Genomic DNA, 10,270 nt, shown 5'->3' on the forward strand with positions numbered 1-10,270 from the left:
TTACATGTAGCTCTTCCAAATGTTGACAATTTCATTATATAAAATAAAAAAAAAAATCACATCTATTAATATCATCGCCCAGTTTCTGCCTTTTTCTTTCTTGTGAATACTAACCTGACTTGGTTCTACCAATGTACACTCATCTGGGGAAATAGGCAATTTTTGATTATCTCAAGTATCCTAACTTTCTTTTCCATCTAGGCCTTCCTTCCTTTCAGACTCATATAAAATGTTTCATAAATAGAAGACAACAGCAGAGGGAGATGTCATGAGAGGAAGTCCAAGTCATTCGGTATGAAAAAATAAAACTTTTATCAAGTCTGGTCAACTCCGTTGGAATAAGAAATGGTTTTTAAATGGTATAAACTGAAAGGAGCAACCAATTTTTTGAACTGAATCAGCAACGTAGGAACAGTTGGCCTTGGTCAGGCATCTTATTTCGTACTGTCTCTGAGCATGTATAAAAGCTAGTGTAGGAAGTGTTTCAAACAGAGGATCTTTGAGATTTGCTTAGATGTAGATTTATCCCTTCCATGCTCAGAGATCAGGACCCAGGGCTGGCACTTGGAGTCTCTGTTATTAACATGCAGCAGATATGCATTTGGCGATTTTGGGTCAGATATTGAACAAAAGAAACTGAGGTAGGCAATTTTAATTATGTGTACACATATGTGTATTTTTGTAGAGGATTATTATAATGCTGTGGCTTTAAATTTGAAAAAGGAAGCAAAGGAAAAAGGTCACCTAATCTCTTTTACTTTGTGGAGAGGGAGGGGGCTCCATAGAACAACAAAAAGAGGAAAAGATAAGACTATTCTAGGCTGAAAAGTGTAAAACTAAAGGATAATAAAATTGGAGCTGATGCAGTTTAAAGACTTCTCATTACCTGGCCTGAGATACCGCATCCATTGTTGCTAGTGGTTGGAGATTATTTCTCAGCCTGCTGTGGACTGATAACAGACTGTCCACTGGCCTGAAGGCTCATTGTTCTGCCGGCAGAAATGGTGCCTCAGACAGAAGCAAAGTTGTTCTCAGCTGCAGCCATGTTACTTTGGCCTTTCCTCTCCCTTCAGTGGGATTACAAAAAAAATCAAAAAATTTTTTATCACCTATGAGGCGCTCTGGGACTTTTTAATCCTCCTCCCCTAACATTCCCATGGCCTAATTTGGATCAGGGTAATTCTGAAAATAAAATGCTGAAGTTTTCTTTTCCTTGAGAACAATGTCACATTAGTCAACTTAAAAAGACTTGTTCACAGCACAAATTATCTGTACAACTCTTTCGCCCCTTAATTATATTTCACCTTGTTTTATTATTTAAAAGTGTCATATGAATTAAGTGTTTACACACACACACACACACACACACACACACACACACACATACATATAAAATATTAGAGTTGGAAGTGAATTTAAAGATGTAGTTTAATTCTCTCACTTAATAGACTGGCACAGTGAAGCCAAGAAAGTCATGGAGAATATGTTCATCAGAGAATAGTGAGAATATGTTCATCAGAGAATAGTGAGTGGGGAGATGAACTTTATCCTCCCTCTCCCCAAGGCAACACTGTAAGAAAGGGGTTTCTGGGTCAGGTGGAAAGGGAGGCAAATACTATAAAAAATATGGAGATCACGGCATCTCTAAAATCATATTAATAATGCTCTATTAAACTAAATGAGAATCAAGGATTCTAAACTCAAAGTTCAGACTCTTTCATCCTTATTTGACCTGCTTCTAAAGGCAGGAATCCTGAAAACTTCAGAACAAAGCGCTTGCCAAGGTTGAGTAAATAAATTCCAGGAGCCAAGTGGCATCCCTCTACTTTCTGACCTCCACACTCTACAAAATTATATTTTTACCTAAAATCATTACCTATTGGTCCAAAGAAAGAAGCTCTCATTTAAATGGACAAAAGTAATCTCCCCATCTAGCCTTTTATTCTAGTTTCCCACTCTCTCTACTTGGACCTTGCTCATTCAGTCAGTCTTCTTTAGTACTAAACTGGCTCTTTTTCTTCAACCTATATAGATGCCCAATACTTTACTCATGAAAACCAACCCTTTAAACTGTAAATTCTCCTTTCCTCTCTAGTCAAATTAATTATAAAAAGAATGTACATTTTCTATCTATACTCCCCTCCCTTCTCTTCTTCACATCTTGACAAGCTTCTTACCTTAACATTTATTTAAACTGCTTTGGTCAAGGTGGTCAGTAGTCTACTACATAAATGCAATAGATTTTTTCAGCCTTGCCTTCACTTGCTCTCCATGGAAAGGTCGAGAACACCATGGAGCAATCCATCATCATGATCATGATCATGGTCATCATGATCATGATCATGGTCATCATGATCATCATCAATCATCATCATTACTTAAATCCCTTATTTTTGACAGAGTCTTTTCTCTTGGTATCAACATCATTGTTTTTTTGGTTCTCCTACTTCCTAAAATTTACTTTCCTGTTAGTTCTTTATATAGACTTCTTTTCCTTTTGCCCATCTCTTAGTGTTAGGGATTCCTAAAGTTCTGTCATCAGTCCTTTTGTTTTCTTGCCCCATGAAACTCTCTTGATGTTTCAACTACTATCTACGGTATAGATGAGAATAAAGCAACTCTGACTGTAGATGAAATAATCAAATGTTTATATACTCATACTTAATTATTCAATTTAAGTGAACATACACATTTAAAACAACATAACAATAGGCCTGATTTGCCCTGCTGTCTCGGCTGTCAACAACAAAAAGTGCATGGAAGCTCGGAGGGACATGTGGACCGGCACACTGACCACGGGTCGAACTGGTGCCCTACTGCTCAGGGGATGTCTTACAAACTGAATTTGACTGCATGCATGCCTACCACTTCCCTCAACACCACTGGTAGTGTCCACCCGCCCTCCACCAGTACCGCCAGCTGCTAAATGACTATGGGCCACCATCTCTAGGCTGCATCCAGTGAACTGAGAACAGCTAAATGTTCCAAAGAAGACATGCTGCACTGCTGGCCATCGTTGTAGAGCTGGGGGAAGAGATGAGACCTACCTACGCGGAGAACACAGAGCGCAATCAAGAGACTAAAAAGAAGTGTCATCCATGTTAGAGGATTGGTCCAGGAGCATTTGATTGAAATAGAATGGAATGCCAAATCCATGCTGCCTTGTTAGCATGGAAGATTTTCTGTCTTCTTCCAAGAAGTTACAGTTCATCTCCTCTGTTCAGATGAAACTTATTGTCAAAATAATAACATCTTCCCTGTGCCCCTCTCATAGTTCATTAGTCTCTGAACCTACAGTCCCTAGATTGAGAAGATATTTTGCAGTTAATTAAGACTTACATTTTAAATAGTCAAGAGCTACCAGGGTTCTTTTTTTTTTTTTTTTTTTTTTTAAGCATTGATTCAAAAGATGCACATAAAAGTTACCTATCTCACAGAAAACTGTAGTTTGCCTCCAAGATACTAGTGTTCCTTTTTTGAATATATTATGTTACTCAAATTGTTCTTTGTTTATTTTGATAAGCTAATACAACTCTAAGGGTTTTATTTTTAGTGCATACTGACAGTATTCTTTACTTAGTAGCTTGTCTTTGTTTGCCATACAGTATAGATTCTGCTAAATGTAACTTCTCTTCCGCTTAAGCATTTGCATGGCTATTAGTGCTCTGAAGTCAATTTTAAAAATGCCCAAGTTATAAATACAGAAGTAAGCACAACTTACCAAACCTGATCTAACAAGGACCCTAAAATTTTTCCTAAGACTGTATGTAGATTTCAGTTCTGCCTTTTCTATAGGTTGATCCAAATATCTGGAAGAAAATGACTAAACCTATTTGCATTTTTGTACATATTTATTAGTTGGTATGATAAGGCTTATTTTCATTTAGAAAAAATAATATAATATATACATCAATATACAAACTTAGAAATGTTGTTTCCCCACTCCCATTTGTGGTCATTTCACCTCTTCTCATTGATCATGATGTCAGGCTTTTAGAAGTCCCTAGAGAAAAAAATGAGTCACCCAACATAGCTTTCCATATCATAGCATCTTCATTCCAATGTTTTAGCTAGAGCACATTTTAACCTTTTAAATTTTATGATTCCATAAATGGAACTTAAACACTGAAATACTGGTACCTCTTTACATAAAATTGTGGTTGTTTTGTTTTTCATAGAGTTGTGTATATTTGATTCCTGCTTACTACATTGCTTTTAAAAAAATGATTTCTAAAAATTTGTTTACAATAATATCTAACATTTATAATTGTTAGCCACAAACTTATAATTTGTTAGACATGAAAAATAAAAATTAAATCAGTGTTTAAAACCTTTATCTTTTTAATTGATCCTATCAGACAACCACCTAAACATCCCAAAGCAGCATTGATTGAAGTAGTTTCAGTTTAATGTGTCTGCCCAAAGATTACTTCATTGCTCTAAATAAGTAATTAAGAGAACATTTAGGATTATGGAACGCTTTATAAGACCCTAACGTAAAACAACTCTCCCTTTTCCTGGGGACTGATTTTAAGGGAAAATCTCACATTGAATTGGATCATTTATGATAAATGCAAATGGATCTCAAAACTGCATATCCCTCCCAAAACTCTTCTGCACTCTAGAATCATGAGTCTATCTGTATACTGAGCCAGTCATATACAGACAACCCACATAATCCCAAACTCAAAATGTCTAGAATTATACTCATTATTTTGACTTCAATGAATTTATCTTATACATCTTATTGAAAATAACCACCATCCAAATCAGTTAGAATGTCAGAATTCTGTATTCATTCTTAGACTACAATATTTGTCATACTGGCATTTATTCACTAGACAATCATACTGAGCAACTACTTTGTTCTGAGCTCTGTTTTATGTGCTAGGGATATATCAATCAACCATAAGACCCATGTTATTACAGAATGTATAGTCTAGTAAGCAGTTAGAAACAAAAGAAAGAGATAATACTAGGAAAAAATGTAGAAAAATGAAAATAAAATACCTGATTATAAAAATGAAACAAAATGATATATAAGAGAATGATCAAAGCATCTGGAGTACCTCCCTCTTTCTGGTGAACAAATAGTCCACATTTGAGACTTAGTTCAAGGGATGCCTCTTCCAGTGTGTCTTCCTGACAAAAGTCCTCCCTCTTTTAGGCTTCTTGGCACTAGGCACAGGAGTCTATTACAACAGGTTAATTATTTTTTTTATATATTTATTTGTTTAAAGTTCTACCTTTCTTTACTAGAATATAAGATCTTTGAAGGCAGGAAAGTATCTTATTTGTCTCTGTACCCCGAGGGCTGCACACATAATAGGCACTCTACAAAAATCTGTTGAACTATAATTAGTTCTAGTTAGAATATAGCTAGCTGAGAGCAAAGGGTTAACACAATCTATTCTGGCAGGCTAATCCATCCCTGTAACAGCCTACCAAGGCTCATTATGAAGGACAATGCTCTGTAATGATTTCTTCTTGCATATCTTTGGTAATAATCATCATAGAGAGAGAAAATGAGCATCTTTCTGTAATATTTATATTTCTTAACAGCAAAGACATTCTCTTCTGTAATTCTGCCTGTAAAAGCAGCAAGGAAGCCAGGAATATACAAGTTCTCCATGGCAACTGGGTCACAGCAGCATGCAGCCTGGGCCAGGATTTCAGATAAATGGAATAAGTAGAGGTGAGCTTCCAGCCACAGGAACGGTGCCTTGCAATGGGGCTTGCACTGAAGCACCTCTCCCCAGTGGGACCCAGCCTGCAGCACTAGAGCTCCATTCATCGTCACTGCATGGGGCAGTGGAGGCGTGGCCCCATGACATCTGTTTCACCACCTCAAAGTACCACATTGAGGGCTCAGTCTCAGCAGATCAACAAGACACCAAGTCAATGAACTGTTCCCACACCCACTTTCAAAAAATGCCTCCTATGTTCTGAACACTAACCCAAAAAATTTTACCCCAAACCATGAGGCAGTAGGACATTTTTTTCATGTATCCTTAGACTCTCAGCTGCAAGCTAGAGAGCCTCCTCCTTCAGTAGCTTGGAAGGGGAACCAAATTAAGCATCTGGTTAGAGGGGACAGCTGTTTAATGTGCAGCAATGAAAATCACCCATTTAAATCACTCTACTCCTCCATCAAGGACAAGAGGTACCAAATAGCAGCAGCTGAGTGAGCGACCTTTGGTAAAGCCATTCTCAGGAGAAGAGTCCCCAGCCAATGTAAGGCTGCAGAACTCACACAAAGGGGGAAAACCAACAGAAGGGTAGGAAAGAGCCCTGGGGCAACTCCGGACACAGAGCCCACTTCTTCAGGGCCCTGCCTGTGGGAAAGCCCCACTTAGTAAGTCGGATGACCCACACAGATTAAATCGCTGTTAGTAACGAACTCCAACTGGGTCAATGATTCAATTCTCTCCTTATCAATGCCTCTGAGAAAGACTTGATTGTGGACTCCTGTGTTTAGCCCAAAACTACGGCACTGACAAGGATATTGCTTTTTGACAGGGAGACATTTCCTGATGGTATTTTATCATCACTGAAGTCAAGATTCATAATCTAGAACTACATTAAGGAACAACTTTGCAAGGGTTACCAAAAGCATGAAGGGGTGAGGGAGGATTCAAACCAGACCCTTTATTTGGAGATGCCAGCAATACTCTCTGAAACCCAAGGCCGATTAATTAGCAGGAGCCATCAGTGCCGGCACTAGGATTGGCACATGTGCTGGCTGACATCTCTAGAATGAACAGCAGGAAGGATAGGAGGGATAGATGATTTCAGGTGAGGGAAAGCAACCTGCTTGTGCTGGTCCAGGTAGGGGATGGGCAACCGGCCTACATTTTCCAACAGGCAGACCAAATGTATGGCAGCAATTATATTCATATATCATAATTACAGTCAGCAACATTAGAGATGGAAACAGACCAACTGGGGCAGGTAGCCCACCTTCTGCCTCTGCAGCTTTACTCCCCAGAGTAAATTCCTTGGCCCAGTTTTAACTCTGCTTGCAATTTGCAATGAAAAGGCACCAGAACCAAATACATTCTGGAATCTGTGGTCAAGGAAAGATCAAATTAAGAGGAAATGAATCTCTTCACAAAAGAGAGGGAAAAGCCTAGAGGAACATAGTAAAGCAAGAAGGTCAAACAATAACCAGATCTCAATGTTCCCATGGCCCATCGTCATCAGGCCTTGCTAGCACCAGACATGCCCAGTAGCAAAGACCTGCACCCTTTGACTTGGCCCAGCCCAGTACCACCCTGTCCCTGATCAAGCCTGACTGTGTACTCAAAATCTTGGCCCCCACCAGTGGGCAGAACCAGAAAGTCTTCTGCAGTGACCACGACATGGCTGATAACCTCTAGCCTCCCTTTCTAAGCTCTCTGTTGGTATGCACAGTTCATATAACTGGTCTTCTGTCACATTCCTTTATTTTTACTAATTTCCTCATCAAGGTGGAGCTCCACTCTGAACCTCAGCAGGTTTTGTTAGAACCAGGACATCTGTCTAGCTCTTATGGGTCTCTCCGCCGAAGTCTCCAATTGTAGTAACTTCAGGTAAAACAAATAGCTTCACCTGGCACCTCAACTTTATGTCCCACCTGGCTAAGAGAAACATGCTACTCTAAGTGCACAGTAGTCTTGTCCTTGGGTTCCAGCATGGGTCTATCTTAACACCCAGTTGCCTGTAGAGTCTCCCAAATCACTGTGGTTGAAGGCACTATTCCTGCTCGCCATACTACTGTTTTATTTCACTAGCCTGGACCTCTGGAGCTTTCTTTCCACCTACTCTTGGGGTCCCTGCTAGAGTCACAGAAGAGCCCATGGGATAAGAACACAGGATGGATTTGGAGGAGTCTGTGTGAAAGCTCTGAAGATCTTGGGCCTGGCCTAAATTCCAGAGCTATGAAAGGTTTGCTCCTATTTCTCCCACTGCATTTTGCTAAGTGGGTCACTGAGTTTAAAGAAACAAAGCTGTTACTTGGAGAGATTTTTTAAAATTTGTCTTATGCATATAGCTCTAAAGAGTAAATTCAAGAAATATATTAACCTCCTGTTATGGGCTGAATTGTAACTCCCCACTCACCAATTCATATTTTGAAACTCTAACCCCACCAGCACCTTAGAATGTGACTGTACTTGGAGATGGGTCCCTTAAGAGCACTTTAGGTCTCTAGGGTGGGCCTGAACCCAATCTGACTGGTGCTCTTATAAGAGGAAATTAGGACACACAAAGAGAAACCAGGAAGGTAGGTGAACACAGAAAAGACCAGGTAAAGAGGCAGAAGAAGGGTGGCCCTCTGCAAGCCAAGGAGAAAGACCTCAAAGGAAACCATCCTTGCTTGCACCTTGACTTCTAGCCTCCAGAATTATGAGAAAATAAATTCCATTGCTTAAGCTATGCAGTCCGTGGTGTTTACTCAATGACAGCTTGAATACCTCCCTTCTAGCGTAGAAAAATTAGTACCAGCAGCATTTTCCACACATTGTGTGATTGTTAAACTCACGTGAAACTGCTCTACCTCACATATAAATACCTACATTAATTAAAATATACATTACAAATAGTCATATAGATATACAGCTCTTCCCAAGTATATAAAAATTCATGATAGATAAGACACATAGACACATAGACACTGGGCCAGTGTTCTAACCTCTCTCAGCCTCCAGTTTTCATTTATAAAATGGGGATGTTAAGAGTATCTACTTCAGTATACCTACACTCACACTCAAGCTTTCACCGTATTTACATATAAACTTCAAGTCACAGAACCACACTCTTGAAAGGACCTTAGAAATTATACAGCTTTTCTCTATCTTTTCAGTATTAAGCCTCTTTAAGGAAAATATTTCCCCCATGGATCTTATTTTAAAAGAAAAAAATTTTTCTACCATGCAAATTACATTTGTTTTTCCAAAATTTGTTAGGATTATTAAATGCAGGTATCCTTTAAATCTGAGTGTTTGATATGCTTAGATAATAAGTTCTGAGTTCAAAATAGGTAAATTGACCATGTTTGGACTTTGACAAGCTTTATAAACACCAAAAATAGTTCATGGGCTCTCACGTCCCCTACATGGACACTGTAAACTAGGTTCCCTAGGTTGAAGACACTGGTGGAGTCCAACCTTTTTGTTTTCAAATGAGAATGGTGAGGGTAAGAGTGACCTGCCCAAATGGCTCTTGAAACCAGTCCCCAGACACTGTCTGGAGCTCTTTGGACCCTCCCCCCATGCGCGCACGCGCACACCCACACATATACCCCACTAGTACATACCCACCTCCTCAGTGAGCCTGCACTCCTCAGGGAAGACACAGATGGTAGCAGGGATCAGAGCCAAAGAAGATCCACTCTTCTGGACAACGCAATGGCAGATATTCCCTTTTATCTCAGACTAAATGAGGTGGTGATACATAGGGACCAAGGACTTCAGGAAGGAATGAGAAGATTATCAGTCTGGCTGAGCTAGGAGCTGGAGATTGGTTTCAGGGGAGGCCTTTAGGGGCTAGGCACAGCTTCTGTGTGTGGGACACAACTTTGATTCTGGAAAACTTTTTTAAAGGGCCAAGATGTGGCTTAGAGAAGAGGTCAAGACTGTTCTGTGGTGTTTTAAATGCAAGCTGTATTCAAACAATGACTAAATTTAGGAAAAAGAATTCTATTTTTTCCTTTTAATTGTGAACTCTCTTAGGATAAGTAATTCAGTTGAAAAGTTTTGTTTTAAAAATGAGGAATCCTTTAAAATATTTCTAAAATGCAAATACTGTATCAAATAAAGTACATATTTATACCTAAGGTGACATCAAATAACATTATTTGCTGAGAAGTTGTCTTATTCATTTTTTAAATGTATGGAGAACTTTTAAGTAAAATAAAAATAATAGCAGGTTTTTAAAGTTGAGGAATTCTAGCAAGCTTGGAGTCCAGCAAGTATAGAGAGTATACTAATAGAGACATTAAAACATTCCCTACACTAAAATGAAGGACAAGGCATGTGAAGCGATGCGCTCTAGTGTGTAGGAACTTTGGCTAGAATCCAAACTGACCTAGGAGCAAACACTGGTCTATGAGGTCTAAACTCTGTGTTCTTCCATCTTTTACATGAGTTTTCTAATTCTCAACTTTTCAACCTGTAAAATGGGTTAATAACACTATTTCTAATTAAAAATTAAGAAATGATTCAATAAAATAATACAAATGAAAGTAAAGAGCTCAGAGTATCTGGTACACAGTAAGTGCTCAATAAATGTG

General features: G+C 38.9%; 1 protein-coding gene and 1 pseudogene across 12 annotated transcripts in view; one reads left to right on the forward strand and one right to left on the reverse strand.

The window, feature by feature from the left end:
* The window catches only part of OPCML (opioid binding protein/cell adhesion molecule like), a 495,048-nt gene that overhangs the window by 60,168 nt on the left and 424,610 nt on the right, over nt 1-10,270 (reverse strand). The gene's annotated exons all lie outside the window — the stretch shown is intronic.
* LOC105302935 lies at nt 2,828-3,169 on the forward strand (annotated as a pseudogene).

Source organism: Pteropus vampyrus, unplaced genomic scaffold, assembly GCF_000151845.1.
Source record: "Pteropus vampyrus isolate Shadow unplaced genomic scaffold, Pvam_2.0 Scaffold288, whole genome shotgun sequence".
Classification (NCBI taxonomy): Eukaryota; Metazoa; Chordata; class Mammalia; order Chiroptera; family Pteropodidae; genus Pteropus; species Pteropus vampyrus.